Raw genomic sequence first — 17,446 nt, 5'->3', positions numbered from 1 at the left:
TTCTGCTGCACCACATCTGGGGATGGAGCTGGGTCTGCTGCTACAGGGAGCAGACAGACCCGGGAGGCCCAAGTCCCGGGCACGTGGCATCAGACCCAGCAGCACAAACAGGAGTAAGCAAAGGCTGCTTGAGAAGGATCTGTGGCGTTCCCAGCCCAAACCATCCTAAGAGGGGGTGCTTGCTCTGTCCCCCCTCCACCCCTGGATTTGCCCCAAGGCCGCTCAGGACCCTGGGAGATGGCCTGATCCGGGGCGACTAGGGGATGAGCCCGGGGTCCAGATGGCCCTGAAACCCACCTTGGCAGGCAGGGGAGGCCGTCCTTGCCCAGATGAGCACCTGGCCCACCCTCCCCGGCCTTCGCTGGCCCATCCAGCCTCAGGGGAAACCTAAACAAACCAGGGGCTGGCCGTTTCTGGCAAAACAAAGGCACCCAGGACCCAGCGAGCAGAGCCGGTGAGGTTCCCCCACGCCTCGGTGGGGGTCAGGCCGGTGGGGGTCAGGCCGAGCCAGCCTGCGCACGGAGTGAGTTCTGCGGCTCAAGTTTCGCGTCAGGTGGATTTAAAACTTAATAATGAATGAAACGGACCGCAGGCTACCACGGGCAGGGGAGAGACAAACAAAAGCTCAGATTCAGCCGCACTGACCTTGCTCTTGTAACCCCAAGGAAATAAACCACTGCCCCGGCCAGCAGAGCTTAGTCTCCAGAAAAAGCCTCACAGACCTAACCCAGAAAGTCTGGGCCAGAGGCAGCCCAGACACACATACACATCCGTTCACACACCCGATTCCCACTATGGCTCACACACACACTCACACCTGGTGGCACTCACCACAGCCATGGGTATGACCCCGGCCCCGAGGGTCCCATACCCCGAGGCTCTCACAGTTGCCTCTGCTGTCCCAGGCAGGATTTTGAGGGGTCTCCTCAGCGCTGGCTCTGAGCCTTTTCCTGGACCCCACCCACGACCCCAATGTGCCCCCCTGGTCCCTGGCCTTGCCCCTGACCCCAGCCGGCAGCACCGGCAAAGCTCTGCCTGGGAGGATGAGGCTCTCTGCGAAGCTCCCAGCCCTGCGTCCTGTACCTCCCGGAGGCCTCCCCACCTCTGAAGCCCAGCCGCCCAGCCTGGCACAGGGCACCTCCCAGAACGTCCTCCCGGGGCGAGGGCACCTGCTCCCCCGGGGCCTCCCATGACAGGGCCCTTCGGACGGCAAGGGAAGGATGCAGCCGCCGCCAGCTCCTCGGATTAGACGTGGTGGGAGATGCCCCAGCCCCCGCCTGGTCAATTCCCAGCTCATGCCAGCTGGGTTCCGTGGGGTGCAGACAGAGGGGCCCAAGGGAGGAGATGGCTGGAGCTGGGGCAGCTGGGGGACCTGCTGGGCCCCCGCCCCCCAGCCAGGCTCAAATGACTTTTGATTATTTTGATGCCCTAGCTCAGACTCACACAAGCTGCCAGGGAGCCCTTCCCGGGCGCCTGGTGCTCGGCTGAGCGCTTTTCTCACAACCACCAGTGAGGCGGGAGCAGGGCCCCTCCTACTGTACGGATGAGGAGACTAAGGCACAGCCACAGCGACTTTCCCCAGGAAATGACAGCACCAGGACATGGCTCTGGACGCGCCTCCCGCAGACCTGTTGCATGAGATTACCCCTGCATCAGGGAGAAAGGCAAGGGGACCCCCACGTCCAGCCTCCAGGGCAGTCACAGGCTGCCTCTCATTTAACGCCCCCTGACAGCATGACCGCAACCAGCCTGCCATCTGCATTCAGGGAGGGGCCCCCAGAGACCAGAGACGTGCAGGCGCTCGCAGGGCTGATGAGCGGAGGACACAGGCTTGAACCCAGGTCAGGTCAACGGTGAGTGAGACAAGGAACACGCCTTGCCCAGAAGACCTAGGCTGGACACGTCTTTGTGCCAGCATTCATTTGCTCCCAAGCCCTTCAGCCCCCGGGGACGAGAGCAGAGCCCTGCACTCAAAGCCCCCCGCTCCTCAGCTTATCCATCAGTCCAGAGTTATCCCTCTCAACCTCTCCGCCTCAGTTTCCACATGTGAGAAAAGGGAAGCATGTGAGAAGCAGATGTGAAAAATGAATGTGAAAAAGCACTATTACTCCCCTTATATTAAATGTCCAGAAAAAGGCACATGTGCAGATTAGCGGCGGCCTGAAGCTGGAGTAGGGAGCAAGGAAACTGCAAATGAGCACGAGGCATCCTTGTGAGATCATAGCAGTGCCCCCAAACTAGGCTGTGGTAAGCACTGCAACAGCTCTGTAAATCCACCACGTTGCTACCTGCTCGCTTAAAACAAGGTAAGTTTGTGGTATACAAATTATACTTCAAGAAAGCCATTCACCGGGCGCCTGGGTGGCTCAGTTGGTTAAGCGACTGCCTTCGGCTCAGGTCATGATCCTGGAGTCCCTGGATCGAGTCCCGCATCGGGCTCCCTGCTCGGCGGGGAGTCTGCTTCTCCCTCTGACCCTCCTCCCTCTCATGCTCTCTGTCTCTCATTCTCTCTGTCTCAAATAAATAAATAAAATCTTCAAAAAAAAAAAAAAAGAAAGAAAGAAAGCCATTCACCAGAAGCACTATTTGGCCAATAATCATAATTAGCACTAATTAGTACCACCAATGCTGATGATACCAGCAACTACACTTATTGGGCACGCCACCCCGGCTAATTCCTTCTATCCTCACGACCACTGGTGACACCCCACTTTTGAGATGAGGAAGCTGAGGCTCAGGGAAGCGAGTAACTGGCCCTCGGTCTCATGGCCAGAGCGCCATGTCTCCCAGCAGCGCAGGCTTCTGCTCACGCTGGTCCCGCCAGACTTTGAGAAGGAGAATCAACCCGCCCTGCGCCACAGTCCCCAAGGCCCATGGCTGGGCAGCCTGGTTGGCTTTATTTTTCTGCAAACAAGTTTCAAAACTAAAGCAAAGCACATTATTCTGGGAGCCACCAACAGAGCCACTGCCGAGATTATAATCATCTGAAGGGAAATGACCATAAGGCCCCTTACACTGAAAAGGCCCAATCGGGGGAAATGAGCGTGTTGACGCAGAAAGCCCCAAATTCAGGCTGCACTGTTTAAAGCCTTTTGTTCTAAACACGTTTGACCTTGGCTGCTGCCGGCCCACCCCTCCCAAGTGCAGTTTGCTTTGGGGGCACACAGCTTAGTGCTCTAGGAGCAGGCTGGAGAGATGCGCCGGGGCCAAAGCTCCCAGGACGTAGGTGCAGGGATGTCAGCAAAGGACGAGGGCCCCCGGCCTTACAGTGGTACCGTTCCTCTCACACGTGCACGCACACCACACGCGCACGCACGGCCGGGACCGCACACACCCTCCTCCGGCAGGGGTGCAGAAAGGGAAGGGGTGCAAAAATGGGGCACAAGCAATCTCAGGAGCCCCTGCGACTTGAATGTTTCAGAACCCACAGAGAAGGCAGGTCCAAGAAAAGTCCCGTTCAGCCAGCTACCTTGTTCCTTCCAAGTAAATGCCTGTATAGCTTTTACTATTGCCAGGCATTCTTCTAAGAGCTTTGCATGTGTTACCACATTCAGTTCTCTCGACAGCCCAGTGAGATGGGTACTATTATTATCTCCATCTACGGGTAAGAAAAGCGAGGCACAGAGAGGTTGAGTAACTTGCCAGGTGCCACACAGCTGGGAGGCAGCAGAGCCAGGAATCAACCCCAGTCAGCCTGGTTCTGAGTCGGTGCCTTCACCCTCAACTTCCCACTGCTTCTTTCCTTTGGGAGGGGGGGAGCCGACACCCGAGGAGATCAAGTGCCAAAAGCAGTGACTAATGCAGGCCCTCGGCTTCCCCTCCCCCTAGAATGACTACAAAGTAATATGACAAAATGAGTAGAGAAATCACTTTCAAAACGGAGATTAAAATCATTTAAAAATGACTAATCCTGCAAAAAGGCCTGGTAGGAAATGGGTTATATGAGGCTTTTGCTGTCTGCTGCAGGAAGGGAACCAAAACAAGCATAAAAGAGGGGAGAAATTTCGATAAAAATTCAATTAAGTAGCAAAAAGAACATTAACTGGGCTTCAGAACGCATCTGTAGCAGAAAGCACAGGGCGGACCACAAGCTCACGAGGCGGCGCTGGGCGCCCCACACCAGCCCGCACCAGCCCGCACCGCCTCTCACACACCCTGTCTGCGCAGAGCACAGTGGCTGCTGCCCAGAAGGGCTGGGAGCCTCACCCCCTGGCTCTTCCTGTCACAGAGAATCAGGGCCACGGCAGCCGAGGAAGTGCCTGGACAGAGGCGGGACGTCAGGTGGCCCCCAGGCCACAGGAGCGAGCAGAAGGGGGGACCTTCCAGCAGTGCGGACACCGGCTGAGGAGGAAGTGAGCCCTCACGACCAAAGGTCTGCAAGAGGAATAAATGGTTCTGAAAAGCGCCCTGGGAAGTGCCCTGCAGCCGACGGGAAAGGGAAAAGCACGGATACCCAGTGGTTCCAGGTTTCTAGGACATTCCTGGGCTGGGCAGCACCATCCAAGTGAAAGAAACTGACCAGATCTTCCAGACCATGAAAGAAGGCTGAGGAACAGCAAGCAAGGTGCCTCAGGGAGAACGTGTTGAGGGCAGAGGAAGGAGAGCAGGACAGAGAGTCCATCAGGAAATTCTGGGCCTCGGCTGCCTCTGCTATAATATGGGAAGTTGGAATTTTGGTCTACAAGGTCCCTTCAGGATGAATATAAAGGTCATTTTGTGCAAGATTCCAAGCATCCAGACTGTCTCCATTAGAACCACAGAAAGGCCTGACAATTCTTCATGAGGCTCCAAAAGGTCTCCTCACCACTACCCATTTCCTTAGAAAAATGAAAATTGCCAAGGAGATAAGGTCCCCACAGGACCAAGCTCTATGGTCCTCCAAGTAGAGCCTCCCCTGTGCCTCCATCAGGAGCAACAGGAATCAGAATCGCAGTGACCCTTCCGCAGCTCAGAGAAATGGGAACACAGACTCAGGGACCATGTAATGCCAATTCTGTATGATACAGAAGGTCCAGAGACAGAAGGGGACTTCCAGGATGATAAATTGGTAGTGCTTGCCTAGAGTACTGTATTCAGAAGGATTATAAAGCCATATCTGGGATCAGAAGACATGAGTGCTGAAATTGACTGGTGATGTCTGCCATGAGCACAGGTCTGTACACGTGGAATGTTCCAAGGGCACTGAACAAATCAGAGGAAGGAATCTCCTGACTCCCAGTGCTAAAGAAGAGGGCTTTAGCCAGCAGGTTTCCTCCTCCAAGAAAGGAGCTGCCTATCCTCTCGGAAAAGGGAGGCCTTGAGGCAGGGTCCCGAAAATCCTGTTGTTCAAGTACAGATAAGAGGACTCAGAAGAGTGAATGTGCTTCAGGACACACCACAGACTGCACTCCCCTTGGGGCAGCCAGAACCTAAACAGGTGTCTTTCCAGACTGAAATGATACAAGTTCAGCTGAGGAGGGCATCTGGCCATATTCTTGATCTCTTCTTGGGAAACTTCAAACCTACCCATCTGTGTCTCTGTACCACCTAGAAGCCTAGGGCAGCAGAGGGAACATGGGGGCACTGGGCAAGCTCGGAGGCCCTCTCCTGGGGCTGCTTCCAGCTCACGGTGACGTCAACTTCCCTGGGAGACCGGAGGCTCCCCTCCCAGCAAACCCCAGGTGAGTGGGGCCTGGATCCCAGGACACAAAGGCCCAGCAGGAGACGGGGCCAGCAACCCAGAGCCCCCAAGCTGAATAGGGGGCATCCTCAGCATCTCAGTGCCTATCAGGGGCTCAGCCCCCAGAGACAGAATCTAGTCTCCAGCCAGGCCTAAGGGGAACCAAGTTCACAGACAGCAGGGGGACAGAGTGCCTGCCCTGTTCCTTGCACTCCGACCAGGCGCCAAAGCTGGCCATCCATCCCAGAATATTCCTCAACTCAATGGCATCCACACATGTAGAATCAATACCAATGCAAGGGGGAGGGGAGGGAAGCGAGAGGAAGTTAACAGACCATCACTCATCTTATTTCGTAGATGGGGAAACTGAGACCACACAGCAGACAGATGCAGAACTAAACTCATAAAAACCACAGCACTTACTGTTTAAGGAACATTTTCTGGAAGCCAAGTTCTTTGCTAGCATGTTCTCATTTGATTCTTACACACATTAGGAGGTAGGTACTATTACCATCCCCTTCTTTTTTTTTCTTTTCTTTTTTATTTTTTTCTAAAGATTTTATTTATTTATTTGACAGAGAGAGACACAGTGAGAGAGGGAACACAAGCAGGGGGAGTGGGAGAGGAAGAAGCAAGCTTCCCGTTGAGCAGGGAGCCCGACGCGGGGCTTGATTCCAGGACCCTGGGATCATGACCTGAGCCGAAGGCAGACGCTTAACGACTGAGCCACCCAGGCACCCCTTCTTTTTTTTCTTTTTTTAAGATTTTATTTATTTATTTATTTATTTATTTGAGAGAGAGAGCACAAGTGGGGAGCCCGATGCGGGGCTCAATCCCAGGACCCTGAGACCATTACCTGAGCCGAAAGCAGATGCTTAACTGACAGAGCCACCCAGGCCCCCCTACATTCTCCTTCTTTAGAACTGCAGACTGAGGCTCCAAGAAAGAAAGCAAGCCTTGGGCACACACTGCTAGTGAGTGACAGATGTCCCCCAGCCCCATTCACTCACTAACCACCAGACTGTGTTGCCTCTCCTGCCCTGAATGCTGGTTCAGGCCCAACCTGCTGCAGAAGCTGCTCCCTCGTTCTTGAGGCCCACCATGGACCAGCACAGAGCCAGGACCTATGGCTCAAGGAGAGCCAGGAAGAGGTCCCACACTCTACAATCCCACCTGCCAAAAAGGCAAATTCATGTCCTGAAGTGGATTAGCAGGCCGGACGGGCTCCAAGGCCAAGCACCAGTGAAGGTAGCCGGCCTCTTTCCTCACTTGATGGCGGATAAAGCATGCTAGCAGAACTGGGCAGAACTGACCTGGGAGGTTGTGGGAAGAAGAGTCATGACTACCCCCCTCCCAAGAATGTCCGTGCCCTAAATCCCCAAAACCTATGAATACGTTACATTACATGGCAAAGGGGAATTAAGGTTACAGTTGGAATTAAGGTTGCTAATGAGCTGAGCTTAAGATAAAGCGATGATCCCAGATTATCTGGGTAGGGCAAATGTAATCACAAAAGTCCTTAAAATGCGGAAGAAAGAGGCAAAAGAGGACGATGCCATAAGACAAGTGATGGTGGCAGCTTCTAAAAACTAGAAAGGCATGGAAACAGATCCTCCCCTACAGCTTCCAGAAAGGAATGCAGGCCCACCGACGCCACAATTTTAGCCCCGTGAGATCTGCATTAGTCTTCCGACCTACAGAACCATAAGAAATTAATTTTCATTGTTTCAAGCTACTAAGTTTGTGGTCATTTGTTACAGCAGCCATCGGAAACTAATACAGATTTTGCTTCCAGGAGAGAGGTGCTGCTATAATCAATACCTAAAAGTGCAGAAGCGGCTTTGGAATCGGGCAGTGAGCAGCCGCTAGAATTCTCAGGAGTATGGTAGGAAGAGCCTACATTGCCTTAAAAAGATTGTTCATGAGAGGCCGCCTAGGTGGCTCAGTTGGTTAAGCATCTGACTCTTGATTTTGGCTCAGGTCATGATCTCAGGGTTGTGAGACTGAGCCCCGTGTCGGGCTCTGCGCTGGGTGTGGAGACTGCTTGGGATTTTCTCTCTCTCTCTCTCTCTTTCATCCCTGCCCTTCCCCGCCTAAAAAAAAAAAAAAAAAAAAAAAAGACTGTTCATAGAAATAGGGATGTTGGGGCGCCTCGGTGGCTCAGTCATTAAGCGTCTGCCTTCGGCTCAGGTCATGATCCCAGGGTCCTGGGATCGAGCCCCGCATCGGGCTCCCTGCTCCGCGGGAAGCCTGCTTCTCCCTCTCCCACTCCCCCTGCTTGTGTTCCCTCTCTCGCTGTGTCTCTCTCTGTCAAATAAATAAAATCTTAGAAAAAAAAAAAAAAAGATACTCTAATATTTAAAAAAAAAAAAAGAAAAAAGAAAGAAATAGGGATGTTAATGACCCTGTTAGTGAAGACGCAGAAGGAAGTAAGGAGTACAAAGGAAAACCTAAATCGTCATAGAAAATACCCGAATCATCATGACCAGACTGTTAAGAGAAACTTAGACACTAAGGGCCCTGATGGTGAGGGCTTAGAAGAAAATGAGGAACATGATCCTGGAAACTGGAGGCAACAGATCCTTATTATAGAGTGGCAGAAAGCTCAGTGGAATTGTGTCCCACAATTATGTGGAAAGCAGAACTTGTAACGGATAAAAATGGATATTTAGCTGAGGAGATTTCCAAGCAAAATGTCGAAGGCATGGCCTGGTTTCGTCTCGAGAAGAAAGAGCTAGATCAACAGAGCTGTCAAACGAAAAGCAAGCCAGGAATTGATCATTTTGGAAATCCTCAGCCTACCCAGATAGCAAAAGACATTATAATTAAGAGATTCTCCAACAGGAAAGCGCACACTGGAGAGAAAGCTGAGGGTATGACTGTACATCATGCTAACATCTCAGAAAAATCAAAAGCTCAGAGTATTCAGTCCCATGAAAGGCTCTTTGAAAAGATTAAGTGTGTGGCCTACAGATCCCCTAGATCAAACCAGAGAGCATCTAGGAAATTTGGGGAGATTTCTCTGCAACCATCTCAGTAGAAGCCAAAAGTAAAGATAGGATTATCTAGAGAATATCTATGGAGGAGCCTCTTGTCTGATAGAGTAGATCCCCATGACATACACAGGAGACCCACAAGGTTGTTGAGAACTCGATATCACAGAAACGCAGCCAACTTGTACCAAAAAGGACAGAGATGAAAGAAAGAAGGCTGTCAGACTCCCAAAACTCTACAGCAGGAAACAGGCTAATAAACTACTCAGCTGGGGGCGCTTGGGTGGCACAGTCAGTTAAGCATCCAAGTCTTGATTTCAGCTCAGGTCATGATCTGAGGGTCATGAGATCGAACCCCGCACCGGACTCCACACTCAGCACAGAGTCTGCTTCAGATTCTCTCTCCCTCTCCCTCTGCCCCTCCTCACCTCCCACACATGTGCTCGCACTGTCTCTCTCTAAAATAAATAAATCTATAAAATAAAGTAAAATAAAACAAAACGAAACTACTCAGCTGCAAACATGTGCTACCTTTCATTAAAAGAAAAAAAAAAAAAAAAAGGATGACTCAGAGGGTGGAACCTCCAGCCCAGAAGGCAAAGCCGCAGCCAGAGGGTAGAATGCTGAGCACAGAGGGTGGGGCTGTGAGCCCAGAGCACGGAGCCATGGGCCATGGAGAATGAGATCATATTGGACTGGGTTCAGATTCTGGCACTATAACCACAGGCAAGCACATCCCCTCTTTGTGTCTTCACTTCCCCAACTCTCCAGAGAAGGAATCAGATGAATTGGTCTCGGAGAGCCTTGGCAGCTCTAAGAGTCTGTGATCCATTAGTGATGTCTGCCCTGGGTACAGGAATGAGAAACAGCAGGTAGGAGGCATCCCAGTTCACTGCTGGTTTAGGTATTTTTTTCACTGAGCACATATTTGTCGAGCCAGCTCCATATGCTTAGTCCTCTGAGGGGTACAGAAAGCACTCAGCATTCTTAGGTTGCTATGCTCTTCTCTGCCCAACCTGTCCATCAGTCACTGTCTAAACTTGCAACTCGAAACCAATTCTTTGCTGCTCTGAAGCACTTTGAAAGAGAAAAAAAACAAAAAGCCCCTTTCGTCATGGCGATGGTCAGTCCTGCCTGCAGATGTTTGGTTGCCTTAAAGGGACGGATGGGGGTACGGTGTAAGGGATAGAGGCCCAACCCCTGGGAAGTCAAGAATCCACCCTGGGAAGGAAGGGGACGGGGAAGCTGGAGGGTCTTTCCTTAGAGGTAGGGCAAGGAGCCCCAAGGAGGCTACCAGAAGCTGATGTGACTCTACCTGAAATCTTAAATTAGAACTATGCTATTAGCAAAGATAATAGCAGCTCATCTTCACCCTCCCCTCCTCCAGGGAGCTCAGAGTGCCTTTGTGGATAGGATCTCAGAAGCCCCAGTGAGACCACAGCGAGGGGAAGGGGGGATCCTTCTCTCAGTTTGGGGATAAAAACTAAGCAGGTTGGGGCACTGGGGGGCTGGCGGGCAGCATGGGGGTGGGGACAGGCCTGCAGAGGTCAGCGGCCCAACACTGAGAAAAGGGAGAAGCTATTCTTGCCCTTGGAGCTGCTTCTCCAGCGGGTCCTGCAGGGTGAAGAGTGGGACCCAGTTCCCTGCCTGGCCTCAAAGGGGCACTTAGCACGTAGCCTCTGAGGGGCCGCATGTCTTTTTCCAGCCAGCTCGGGATTGTGCTGAAATACCACCTCACAGCGAACAGTGGCCATCAAAGCCCTTAGTAAACCTTCCGGGAGCCCAAACCATCAGCGTAATCGTAATCGTAAAGAGACTCGGTCAATTGCAGGGAGACGCGAGTAACGGGGAGACAACAGAGCCACGGGGAAGAGGACAGGCTTGCTTAGCCAGAGCTGCCACTCGTTGGCTGTGTGACTATGGACAAGTTACTGCACCTCTCTGAGCCCCCACTGGATGGGGATCACAAAATGGGTAATGTGTAGATGCTGCTAAGCATTCAATGAACGTTGGCTAAAGAAAATAAGGCGGTTGCTCTATAACTTTATCATTAATTGGAAAGGCCCTGATCTGTGTGGCATTTCAAGTTCTGCCCAGCAGCTTCACACCCATGATCCCATTCGACACTGAGCAGCTCAGTGAGGTCATAGTGGTGGTGGTTTTTCCCATATTATGAGCAGGCAGCGTGGCACACCCCCAGCATCCCACCCACTCAGCGTCCCCCTCTCGCACTCCACACTAAGCTGCGTGGTCACCCCACGGATGAGGAACCAGAACAGAGAGGTTAGGTCACATCCCGATGTCAGAAAGCAGATGGTAATTAGAAAAGCTGGGGCCGGACTCCCAGCCCAAGGGCTCTCAGCCAGCTGGACTGAGAGAAACAGTGACCCGAGCAGAGGGACACAGATCACCATGGCTGTCCTCCCCCCGGACAGACTGGGGGCCACCCAGTTATCCGTTATTTTGTAAAAACGTCAACATTTAGAAATGGAGAACTCCTGAAGTTTTTTTTTGTTTTTTTTTTTAATCCACATTCACTTCTGGCTTTTCTTAAAGGAGAAGGAGAGCTGTGGCAGAGGTTCTGCATCCGCACATCCACGATGGAGCCCAGCCGCGGCTCCCAGTCTGGACCAGGGGCGCTCACTCTCCTGCGTGCCCACGCTCGCGGGGCCCCCTTCCCCGTCGCAAAGTGTCCTTACACACTCAGCTCCACCGAGATCATCGAACTTCCCTCGGTTTTACAGATGCAGAAAACTGCCTCCGTTTCTCCATCTGTAAAATGGGAATAATAATGGTCCCAACTACCGGGTTGCTATGCAGACGAAGGAAGTGAATATCTGTAACGTGTTATATGTGAGAAATTCTCTGTAATGTATAAAATAAAAAAATAGTCACTGGCTCCTGGCTCCCCAGCTCAATATAAGGTCAGAGGACAGAGAGAGGGAGAGGCAGGCAACAGCCCTGTTGGTCTGAACGGACACAAGACAGGGAGTGGTCCCATCTTCCTGGGTCCTGATTAACTACCAGGGGCGTCTAAGTTAAGGGCCAGCAATTAACCCTGTAGAAGACGGTTTTCAAAGCAAAGGACACTTGACCTGCATAAAAGGCCCTACAATTGACAATCCCAAGACATCAGAGAGAAAGGAGCTTTCCAGAGCTGCCAGCCCAGCCCCCTCATACGGACGGAGAGACTGAGGCATAGGCAACCTTGCTAGGGCATGGACCTGGCCTCCAGGCTCCGAGTGCAGGGGCGGGGGGATACGGTCTCGCTGCCCTGCACCCACGGCTGCTGCCACCCCAAAGGACCACTGGACACACAGGACAGGAAGGAGGCCTCCACCTTGCCCCTTGGAGCCTCGGACTTCACGGAACGCACAGCCAGCCTGGCTGCTCCATCCCTTAGACAAATTTACTCAGCACCGATATTGAAAATGCAATTGAGTTTGAGTTTTATTGCAGAAATTAAACAGACCAGAAAAAAAAAAAAAAGGCAAGGAAAAAGCCAGCCCTCGTCAACTCACCCAAGAGTTAACTGTGATCAAACTAACGAGTGTGGAATGACACGATCAGGTCCTGCCAGGGCCCCCCAGTCTGCCCCAACGAGACACTCCCCAAAGACGGGCACTTGTAATCAGCAGAGGGGCCCGGAAGGCCTTCGCCACCAGCGCACCCCGACTTCGCCCTGCCCTCCTCCCACCGCCCCGGGGTGGGGAGAAAGCGTCGTGCGAAGTCACCTCCGAGAGCTTCCACGAAACAGCACCACCAAGGGCCAGCGCAAAGGCTCACTGCTCGACTCGAGAGAAAGCAAAATGCTTTCGCGGTTGAATCACTGTTTTTCTTTACTCCCTTTGGAGACCGGCAGAGCCCACATTCGGCCGTGTTCGTGGACCTGGGACTGGAAACAGCTGTGCTCTAATTACATGTAAAGTGTACCGAAACATCCCTTTTATCACAGACTGGAAATCTGTTAGCATCTGTCTCTCCTTTGTTTCTTCCACAAGATACAAGCTTGTTTCTACATTTTTCTCACCTGTAGCGGTGATTAAAATTCATTATAAATGAAAGGAGTGAACAGAGAAACAAGTTCCTCTGTGTACCGTTCTAAACTCAAATTAGAAACAGCTGCTTGCTAATTCATGCAGCGATGTTTTGTCGTGCTCTGTGAATCAATAATAACTCACCCTATTGCTGCAGAAATTTGGGGATAATCCATATATTTAACTCGGCGTTGGATTCTCCAGGCAGGACTGCCGCGGCAGAACCCTGACCTGTCTTCAGGCTGGCAGGAGGGGACTTTGGCTCGGCACTCTGGAGACATCCACAGCTGCCCCAACAACACAGATCCCCCAACTCGGGAGGCGCGCGAGACACGGGCCCTGGCAGGACCAGGAGGAAACCCCGAAACACTATCCTCGTCTCCTCCCCTCCCCCGGAAACACCACTTTAAAAAAAAAAAAAAAAATCAGCTCTGATTAAACGCAAACCACACACATCCTCCAGCCGCCGGAGGGAACAGCAAAATTAAAAGTCTAATTGGTACCCGGAACAATTTAAAACTATTAAGTATAGGTGAAGCTTTTCTGTAAGAAAATAATCCTTTGATTGGGATTAAGCTTGTTTGGATAGCATTCTTCCCTTCCCTACGTTTGAGCTGCAGAAGTCAGAGCTACAGTCTGGAAGTCCCCGATGCTTCTGAGAAGGGTTCAGCCATCTCCTCTGCCAACTTCCGGGAAGAGGGCTCGTGGCATCCAGAGCTGGGTCTCCATCTGGGCCCTTGAAAGGGAATGGCTGTTCTTTCTCTTTTGTGGGGAGGGAGGTGAGTGACACATACTGTTTCGCCAAACCTGCTCTGTCCTGGCTAACAGGCACTGGTCCTTCACGACACTGCCTCCAGGGAGCCCTCCCTGATTCCCTCTGTCACCATCAGTACCTCTCCCTGACCTCAGGCCACTGCCTTTGGGCCATTTCTCACCCTGAATTGTGGCTCTTGGTATCACTGCCTACTTCTGAGTCCTTGGGACATCCCCATGTCCCTGGCAGCCTTTCTAGCCTAAGATATGGTCTCAGAGCCACTTTTTGAACTGCAGACTGGTAGTACCTCCCACTGCCCATGTCCCAGCCTCACCTTTCAGCCAGCAACGGCAGAGCCCTCCGTGCGTGCCTGGCATGGTGCCAAGCTCTTTGTAAGCTTTACCTCATTAAATCCTCACCTCCATCCTATATGGTGAACACCATGATTTCTCCCATGTCACAGATCTGATACTTGAGACTCAAAGAGCACAAGTACCCTGAGTTTCACAGCAGTTAATGGAAGGAGTCTGGTATTATGCCTACATTTAGTCAGAAAACCATCAAAGCCACCCACTGTGCCTCGCCCGGCCTCTGAGACTTTGTTCGGGCCATCATGCTCATCGAGCCTGCCCACCCCTGATCACAGCTCACCCAAACCCGACCTGTTACTCAGGGCCCACCTCCGCCCACCTCCCAGGCCTCCCACCGGGAGTCTCCTGCGTGGCTAACAGGCTCTCGTTTTCCGACGTTCCCTGGGGCCTAAGGAAAAGGCAGGCCAGTACCTCCTGGGGTCTGTGGGATGTAGGCAAGAACGCACAGCCCGTGCTCATCTGTATGGCCATAGAGAGCTTTCCCTCAGGGAAGGCCAGTGGGTGCCAGACAGCTCAGTCCTGGGCAGGATCAGGAAAGAGTGAGCACAGAGGAGGTGTCAGGTTAGAAGGCAGGGGACACTCAAATTGGGCTTTGTGGAAGGAGTAGGCTCTCCTCTGACCCATGTTCCCCAAAACATGGGAAATGTCCCATTGCTGGGACCCATGATGACTTTAGGGTCAGCCACATTGGCTGTCTTTAACTTCTAACGTTCCAGCAAGGAGAGAGCACAGAGCCCAGGCTCAGCGTTCGCAAGACCTCACAGCTCCTGGCTGGAACCGCATGAGCGTGGGCCTTTTTCCTTAGGTTTGTTTTTAATTGACTTTTAAGGTTACTGTCTACCTACAGCAAAGGATACTGATTTTCCCTTTGCAGAATTAAATAAATGAATTAATTTAAGTATGGAAACAGAACTGACTCCACAGAAAATACTGGGTAAATCACAGCACTGCTAATATTCAAATCTCGCAGGACTCACGGCAGGGGCTGATGAAGCACGAAAGGCTGGCACCCCCAGTGTCAAAGTGACAAAGTGACATTCATCACATGGTCACTGCAAGTCTTCCCTTTCAGAGCACGTGCAGCTGAAGTCCTGAGACCCAAGTGGGTGAACGAGGTAGCCCAAGGGGTTTCTGTTCATCTGACCCAGGGCAAGTCTCCACTCCCTCCTACCACCACCCGCAGTTAGCTAGGGGCCCTAAACAAAGGTCTTTCAACTTGGATCCCACATACCATGTCCACAGCCAACCCTTCAGATAGCAGACCGAGCAGAACCTGAGCCGGTGGAGGGGGGGTAAGCAAACTTCCACCCCCTTCTCTCCTCTGCATGATGCCCACATCTGGGAAATTTCTGAGGCTCTACATCACAGGTACAACCAGCCCGGGCTGGGCCCCTGGTCCTGGCAGAGTCTGCACCAGGCCAGGTGTGCCATGCCCCCCAACCCCCGTGACCACCCAGGTCCTCACCTAGGGAGCTGGGTCCCCAGGGCCCTGGGGGATGTCACAGCGAACCCAGCCTCAGCTCCTCAGGGAGCAGGTGTGAGAGAAAGTCCCTGGCAGTGGCGGCTGGGAAAACACCTGTCCTAGGAGCCTACTGCTATAGCAGGCCCCACCTCGGCAGCCCTCCACCCCTCAGGCCTCGCCCCCCGGTCCCCAGAGACCACCACTCAGCTCTCCAAGCTCACAGCAACCAGGGCAGGTGCCAGGCGGAGGTCACGGTCGGGGCATGTGGGTGGGGCCTGAGCCAGGCTCAGGAGGCCTCTGCAATTCAGTGCTCCCTGAGGAGGGCCCCTGAGAGAATCAGAACTCACAACACAGGGGCTGCCACCGTCCCCTCCAGGTCTGGCTGGCCACAGGCAGCAGAGCCCAGGAGACTGGCCCAGGGCTCCTCACAGCGGGCTGGACCAGCGCTGGACCAGCACCCTAGTTCTGGGGCTGCTTCCAGCCCCCTGCTGCTGTGTGACCTTGGGAAAATCCTGGGCACTGTGGAGTTGGGTTCCCCTTGTCCCCTCCACAGAATGCAGCTGATATATGCGACTTTCTCCCTGGAGGTGTGGACACCGGAAGGGCTCAGTGAAGGTAAAGAATGAGCAAGCACATGAACAGAGGACCAAATTCCAATTATAATTTTCACAAAAGCCAGTATCAGAGAAAACCACGTGGTGCCTCTAACCGAGAACTCGGAGCTTAGAGAAGACATTGAAAAATAATTAATAGGTTATGTTGTATCTTATGTATGTACATATATGCTACAGGTGCATATAAAATTGGATAATAAATGACATATGTTATGTGCTAAATATTTCTTGAGTATTTGCTCCATGCCACATGTTGTCTCATTTAATATTCACAAAGTCTGACAAGTCATCACTGTCAAACCCATTTTGCAGATGGGAAAACCGAGGCTGGCAGAGATTGACATGTCCAGGGTCTTACAGGTCAAATACAGCCGAGCTGGGCTTTGAACATGGCTCACCTGACCTCGGTATCTGTGCTCTTGGCACGGTGGGAGGCATGTGCGTGAGTCTTCCTACCTGTGGGACAGAAACAGAGTGGGTGACCCCGGCTCAGGAGCACGAACATTGCCCCCATGGATATGGCTCCACACAGAGCCCAGGCTGGATGCCCAGCCGAGAATCCCCAGAGGATGTCTGGGCCGTGTCTGCATTCTCAGCCCAGACACCACACGGACAGGGTGCGCACATGGTCCAACCTGGAGGCGCAGACCTGCTGCGGAAGCTCCGTCAGATCCGTCGAGGCCCAGCTGGAGGGGCCAGCCCCCAGCAAGGGAAAAGCGAGGGGCCTCCCGGCATCTGGGAGGACAGAGTCCCCCCCACCCCAAAGCACTTGCTCTCTTTGTACCCACAGGTGCCAGCTACCCTCTCGGCAAGTCCGTGAGACAGTTAGGAGCTTGGCTCCATTTTACAGAGGGAGGACACGGAGGCCTGGGGGGATGACAGGGCCGCTGGTACCCCGGTCGCCTCCGCAGCTCAGTGGCTCATTAGAGCCCCAGACCTCAATCTGCTCACTCCCGCTCAGCCCAGGGGCAGGGAGCTAATGCCCCCCCACCTGGTGTGGCCCTCAACCGAAGGGGGACCGAGCCAGGGGCTTCTGGCACATGCGTGCAGATCCCAGCGGACGCGAGCCTAGGGTCCGAGCAGTGACCCGGACCTTTCCCCCTTCCCCGCCTCCCTTTCTCCGCCCCTCCTGACTGCCTCCTGGGAGCACCTCCCAATCACAGAACCTGCACCCAAGTCCTGGGCTCAGGCTCTGCATTCTGTGACGCTTGCCCGAGGGGGTGGCACCGCCCCCAGAAGCTTAGTCTGTCCAGCCCCTCGCCAGGGCGAGCTTGCCAGGCTCAGGTCACCGAGAGGCCCCCTTCAAGACCCGTGCCTGGCACTATTACTCAGTTTTGCCTTTCACTTGCCTTGGACCTGAGCATACTACCTTCCCGTGCGTAATCCCGAATAACTGTCTTGATGAAATCATGGGTATGATGTTTTGGTAACGTCCATCAAAATAAACATAATTACTAAAAAAAAAAAAAAAAAAAGTTGCTTGACCCACCTGACGTCTGGCTGTGTATCCCCGAGAGGGGCCTGGGTCCTCACCGTGGCGCCCCTGCCGAAGCCCA

General features: G+C 53.0%; 1 protein-coding gene across 3 annotated transcripts in view; it reads right to left on the bottom strand.

The window, feature by feature from the left end:
• Positions 1-17,446, bottom strand: part of ZNF423 (zinc finger protein 423) — a 294,946-nt gene that overhangs the window by 139,091 nt on the left and 138,409 nt on the right. Inside the window, exon 1 of one of the 3 annotated variants that reach the window (XM_081806624.1) lies at positions 12,834-13,004. The exons of the other annotated variants lie outside the window; for them this stretch is intronic. The gene's annotated coding sequence lies outside the window, so the exon portion shown is untranslated. Of the gene's footprint in view, positions 1-12,833; positions 13,005-17,446 lie in introns of those variants that run through there. 3 annotated transcript variants of the gene reach the window in all.

This window comes from Leptonychotes weddellii, chromosome 16 (genome assembly GCF_054177405.1).
Source record: "Leptonychotes weddellii isolate Sample4059 chromosome 16, ASM5417740v2, whole genome shotgun sequence".
Classification (NCBI taxonomy): domain Eukaryota; kingdom Metazoa; phylum Chordata; class Mammalia; order Carnivora; family Phocidae; genus Leptonychotes; species Leptonychotes weddellii.
This window is presented reverse-complemented; position numbering and strand designations above follow the sequence as displayed.